Consider the following 7,177-nt stretch of genomic DNA (forward strand, 5'->3'; position numbering starts at 1 on the left):
CAGGTCTGAGCAAGAGGTTGAGACAGGGAGGCGTGTGAACAGCATGAAGATGTGTGTGAGCAGAAATGTTTGCGTGTATAAGTCGTAAATAATTATTGAATTGAACTATTGAATGAAGTAAACTCAGTAGATGTAAAAGCTCTCAAACTTTTACTGTCTGTCTGTTTTTCTTTCATGTAATTTAATATTTATATTAAGTGAACATTATTTTAAGCAAAAAAGCTTTGGGGGACATGAAAACAATCAGTTAAAGTCCTCTAAAGTTTTTAACCTTTCAATAAATGTATAGCTGTGTGTGTGCGCGTGTGTGCGTGTGGAATATGAAAAGTTTTCTTCAACTTGCCTTAAATTTTCTATTCAAAATGTTTTAAATTTTGTTACACAACACGTGGTGTTATAATGATGGCACATGTTATATATAACATTTGCTCAAGGCCATGAGCAGTTTTTTTTTTATTCCAGGACATGTGATAAATGTTTTAATATAGAATTAACGTGTTTTTAAAAGTAGTCAAACCATTCATAAAATACAAACAATAAACATGTTTCCTAGACACTATCTTCTTTTGTAAAATCCTGCCAGCAAACAGAGCGGAAAAGATCCCCTCAAGCTACATCCAGTCCTAGAAACCCTTAACTTCATAATTAAACAATAAATGGTTATGAATGTCAAACAAAACAGTTAATTCATATTAATCCTAAATGACTCAACGGGATCGGCAATCGTGGGCAGTTTGTGGCACGTAACTCTGTTTTTTATTATTATTTCTGCAGAGCTACGGTGAGAACCTTCACTGATCCTAATCTCTTCATCCTGTAGAGCTGTTTTCTGATTGGACGATATTAGCTGTAGCGTGTCATTATCTAGAGTGTGACGGCCTCAGGCCCGAACCTGTACGCATCACACAGCACCTCAGGCTACACAGTTTAAAATCATCATTCACACCCACAAACACACACCCACAACATTTATCAGTGTGTAGTTTCAAACGACCTTTAAACGCACGCTGCATGAGAAACATAAACTGTGTGTTTGCTCAGAGATTGCTCTTCCAGAGCTCAGGGCATGTGATGGCGTTTTTCTGTTGTTTTGTGTCAACTTAGATGTTTCTCCTAAAATTGCTTTGGGGAAATAAAAATGAGTCCATGAAGAGTGTGGAGGTATCAATTAATGTAGATTGTAGAGGTAAATAATCTGCATTTGGGAGAATTTGATGAGAAATGTTTGAGTTCATATTGAGATCTTAAATAATATTGACTTTTGATTGCAGACTTGACAAATCTGAGCTCAGTTTGACACATTGTTGACGTCTCTTCTAAACATAGTCACTTATGAAATTTCTGGATATTTTTTTCAGAAGAAATAGCAGGAGACTTTAGCAAAAGTTTCCATTTGCTCTCTAATCTCCTTTAACTTTAGCATCAGTAGCGATAGAACTTGAGTGAGCAGACGTCACATCTGTCACAGTGTCTCACGGGACATTGGACCATGAGAACCAACTTCACCCTAAAGGACTCACACACACACTCCTCCCTCAAACTACAGAGCAAAAGGTCAGTGTCACTGCCTCACACACACACACACACACACACACACACACACACACACACACACACACACGTCTGGTTTACTATCTCCGTGGGGACAGCCCATAGGCGTAATGATTTTTATACTGTACAAATATTTTATCCCCTAACCCAACCCCTATACCTAAAGATCATAGAAAAGTTTTGTTCTGTATACGATTTATAATCTTTTTTGCCCCTGGGGACCTCAATTTTGGTCCCCACAGTGACACGAGTCCCCATGTGTTTGTGTGCGTTGAGGTTTAGGTCCCCACCGGGATATACAAACATGAACACACACACGCACAAAGCATTAAAATAGCTTTCTGGATTATGATTGGTCAATTGGCTGGAGATTGATCAAATATTTTTGCATAACGTGCAGTAACAATATTCAGCTCATGATTCAATACAAAACCGATACTGGGTTCATGATTACAAGATTGAAAAAAAATTTAAACAAAGAAACTAAAATTCCATCAAATAATTATTTCCAAAACACAAACAGTTTTCAATAACATTTTTTGCATGCAACTTCAATAGAATTGACAGCAATCAATGTTTTTTTAATCTACACTTTGTAAAATAATCCAAATTGAGTAGGTACACTCTCAAAAAAAGGTGCTTCAAAAGGTTCTTTGATGCCATAGAAGAACCTTTTGGTTCCATAAAAAACCTTCTGCTTCAAGGTTCTTCAGATTATAAAAAAGTAAGAAAGAGATGGTTCTTCAAAGAACCTTTGGCTGAATGTTTCTTCTATCTATGGCATTGCTGTGAAGGACCTTACAAGCACCTTAATTGTTAAAAGTATGTCACAAAAAATTTAATTCAAAAATTTAATTCAAAACAAAATAATTTTAACATAAAATTACAATTTAAAAAGGAATTAAGAAATCTAACCCAAAGAGAGAACTTCTTAAAGCTGGAAAATAAATATATATATATATTGATGCAGGTCATGTGTTGGCAGCTCAACCAATAAGATTGCTCATAAAAAAACAGCTCTATGACACTTATTTCTTTTTTTATTGCAATATTTAGTGTCACAAAAGACTTTCTACTTGCTGCTCTGTTAGTTCTCATATCAGAGTTTTTTTTTGTACTGTTCACAAAACTTTTAATACATACAGTATGATTATTAAGTTGTAATAAGTTCTACTTATTCTTCACTTTATAATGCAACAAAGACGATCTCATACTCAATGCAAGTGTTTACATGTCACTTTCAAACGATGAACTTTGAGGTGCACATAAATGAGCACAGCATTAGTTCTATCAGATGTGTGTTTTCATTGGTTTAGCTGAAAATCCTCGTGAAGTGGTTGAATTTCTGAGTTCGAGTGGGGTCGAGTTTCTCCTCCTTTCACCTCAGGATTCCAGTCAGGCTCTGACAGGGTGTGTGTGTTTGGGGGATGTAGTGTCATGTTTAGGGGACGGTCAGCTGGCTGAACCTCCTTGGCGTGCATGTGCTGCCTTTAACCATTAAACACATTAGCGTTTAGCATGGTTTGCATTTCACTTCAACAGCTGTCTGCTCCAAGTGACTCTAATGCATGTACGCTTTCTCTCACACACACACACATGCACACACACACGTACGCACACACACACACGCACACACACACACACACACACACGCATGTAAACAACACAGACACATTCAGGAATAAGTTTGACCAGCTGACAACAACACACAAATCTATTTATACACACATTGCAAATAAGATCTCTTTAATTCCCCAATTGTTTCTCTTGGTATTATCCCAGACGGAAATGTGATTGCTCAGATGTTGCGTTTTCATGGAGATTTGATGGAGTTCTCAGGTTGTGTTTCATTTATCTCAGATGTTTCTCCAAAAAGTGCTTAGGAAAAACAAGAGATCTCTTCTAAAACACTTATGGCGACATCTCTGGCTCTTGTTCTCAGGAGAAACATTTGAGATGCAGATGAGACTTGAGCAAAGGTTTCCATCTGCTCTTTCTTTAATCTCACTGATGTCTAGGAGAAATAATTGAGATATTACAGTAAACAGGCCTCGTCTGTTTTCAGCTTACACACATATTCACATACTCCTGCCTAATGCACGGCATGCACGTACTTAAAGAATGATACATGTAGACACGCACACACCCCTGCTGTTCATGTTTGGATGAGCGAGAGAGTGTGTACTCGTATTTTCCTGTCATTGATGGGCTCGGAGTGAAACGTTATACGCTCAACATGCTCCTGGCAAGGACACGCATCCGCCGAGAGAGCGCGAGAAAGCAACATTAAGAAAGAGAGAGTAAAGATAGATGCTGGAGGAGCGAGCGAGCGAGAGAGAGAGAGAGAGAGTGAGAGAGAGAGGTCAAGGAGAGAGAGTGGAAGACATGATGGTATGCTATGAGAGGAATGCTGTGAGGTATTTTAGATGATGCTGAGTGAAGAAGATTGTCTCAGTCAACAGAGTCTAGAGGGTGACCACCTTCTTAAAGGGATAGTTCACTCAAAAATGAATTCTGTCATCCTTTATTCACCCTCTTGTCAGTTCAAACCTGTATGACTTTTTTCTTCTGCAAAAGACATTCACATTCTTCAAAATATTTTCTTTTGTGTTCTGCAGAAGAAAGAAAGTCATACAGGTTTTAAATGACAAGAGGGTGAGTAAATGATGACAGAATTTTAATTTTTGCGTGAACTGTTCCTTTAAATAAGCATATGGAGGTTCATATGTACAGTCACATACTGATAAAATGTATACCTTGAATGCACTGTAAGCCACTTTGGATAAAAGCATCTGCCAAAAAATGTAATTGTAATATTAGAGACACTGAACACACGCTCTGAAAGTACATGAAACTCCCTGCGTGTGTTTTAAGGAGTCTGTTTTGGACAGTGAGTGAAGGCCGAGCCCAGGGGTGAGGTCTGGACAGTTGTCGGAGACTAAGAGAAAACGATACAGCGAACAGCTGAGAAACACACACACACACACACGCACACACACGCACACACACACACACAGCAATGACAAACAGACTGCCAAACGACAAACATACCAAATGTTTCAAGGTTTGAACTTCAATGTCAGATAAGTGAGATGAACGAAATAAGAGACAAGAAGAAACCTCATTGTTAACTTCAAGAAATAGGTGCACTGTTGAGATCTTGCTGAGATCTTTATATACACCCAAACAAACACCCAAATAAACACACATCAACCCCGTGTTGTTGATAAGATAAGACAGACTGCATGAAGTAACAACAGAAATGCACTTTGTAGCATCATGCCCAAAATATACACTGTAAAAAAAATGTAATTTTACTGTTATTTTTTACTGATTAATATTATGGCCAAAAACTGTAATATTACGGAATTTTACTGCTTTTTATCTGTTATTTAGAGATTTTCATTTTGAAATACGGTCAAAAACTGTCAAATTACAAATAGACTGCAAAATTACAAGAAAAACATGAAAATATAATGTAATGTAATTTTATGGGGAAAATGTTATTTTACAGTATATTTCTGATGCCCAAGCTGCCAGAAAATTTCTGGGTTTTTTTACAGGATTTTTTACATTCTATTTTTGAAATACGTGTGAAAGCCATCCACATACAGAAAAAGACTGCAAATGTATAAGGAAAACATGGGGGAAACTGTTATTTTATGATTATTTCTGGCGCCCCAGCTACCAGAAAATATTTTTAAAAAATTACGGGTTAGAACTTAGAACTCTTATTTTACGTTTTTATAGAATATGTTTTGTATTATTCTTAAATACTTTAGTTTGTTTTTTCAAATGTGCAATTGTATGTAAATATGTATTTAATGTTATATCCTTCGGCAATAAAACGTCTCCTTAACATTCCTAAGATCTCATTTTGAATGGTATTTGTACCACGGGCGGTAGTGGAACGCTTCATGATGAAAGACTCTTGAATCTTAAATTTGACTCAAATATTTCAATTTGTAACTCAACATTTACTTAAGTTCAGAATCCTATTCTAACACAAACCTGACAGTTATGAATAATGTCATTATCCAGCATTTTCTCCTGAATAAAAACAGCTGCAAACATGTTGAGGATCTAAGCAGCTGGTTTTACAATCTGCTCATTTCTGGAAGTAAATCTCCTGTTCTGTCTGTCATGTGTGAATTGGGCTTTATTTCCTGCAATGAAGTCTGAAGTGTCTCCTTTCTCACCGGGGCAGATCTCGCTCTCTCGACTGCTCTTAGCCCTCAAAATGCATGATTGCTTATCTAACATGCATAAACATGCACACACAAATAAAATCCTCTCGGTGCGGAGTACAGGTATGCTCGGCTCAGATTTAAGATTTCTCCAATGGGGGTTACTTCTATCAACAGCTTTAGAAATGCAAATAAAGCTTTATTATTTAAACGCCGTGAGGGGAGGGAACGTACGGATGCATGAGGGAAGCATGCGACGACTCGTTCGGTGTGTATGTGTGAGATTTGTCAGGTGATTACAGTACTCTGCTGTCCCATTCAAGACCTTTAAGGTGACAGACGGCTCTTTAAAGCGTTCACACACTCAGCACAGTGGTCTTTGATCATGCACGAGGCGATTTACAAGTTCACTTTGCTAGAAAACTCAACTTTTGCTCAAGATATTTTTGTGTTGCTCTGTTGCATTTTTAGGACGGATTGAACCGCGCGGATGAACATCAAGACATGTTAAGCATCCAACAAACATGTCCGTTCGACTAACCTGGCATTCTGTAATGATCTATAGATAACTGAGAACAGTTTACATCTAAAATGCAAAACATAAGCAGTTATATTCACGGAACTTGTATGCATGAGGCTCTGTATTAATCAGGATTTTTTTAGGCTAAACTGATTTACATATCCTTACACAAGTTCAATTTAATTGAAAACTCTCCTGTTTCTAGATTTGTCCCGAGAGAAAGAGCCAGACATCTCACACATGTCTCCATTAGAGTTTGAGAAGAGATGTCAACAATGTGTCAAACTGAGCTCAGATTTGTCAAGTCTTCAATCAAAAGTTAATATTATTGAAGATCTCTATATGAACTCAAACATTTCTAATTAAATGTACTCAAATGCAGATTATTTTACTTCTACAATCTGCATTCATTCATTTATTCTTTGTGTGTGTGTGTGTGTGTGTTCAGATGGTGAGGAAGGAAATGTTTGAAACACAGGAACAGGAAGAACCTCTGGTCAACCAAGTACAAGCATTTATACGACTGACCTTTTAACCCTCGCACTTTTTTGCGAACACTTGCAGATTCGCATGCGAGAATCAAACTGAAACTTTTGCTTCTGCGGCACGACCAGCTCTTGTATCTCTTGAGCAGGTTATCTAACAGTCGTCGGTTACAGTATTGGCACGGCTTTTCTCGTTCACCCTCATTCAACGTTTTTTTATGCCCCACGGGTGCAGATTCCAAAATCAAACGGTTCCCACGGGCCAACACACGCAGACATGCACACATAATGTGCGTGCTGTCAAACATGATGTGTCATTACTGTAACTCCTGAGGCGATGAAACTACACTCTCACGGTTTCATGCCAAGAAAAGAGAATGAAGAAAAATATTGTAGACTTTTGCATGAACTAACTTAACTGTTAAAGGACAGAG

This window comes from Triplophysa rosa, linkage group LG19 (assembly GCF_024868665.1).
Source record: "Triplophysa rosa linkage group LG19, Trosa_1v2, whole genome shotgun sequence".
NCBI lineage: Eukaryota > Metazoa > Chordata > Actinopteri > Cypriniformes > Nemacheilidae > Triplophysa > Triplophysa rosa.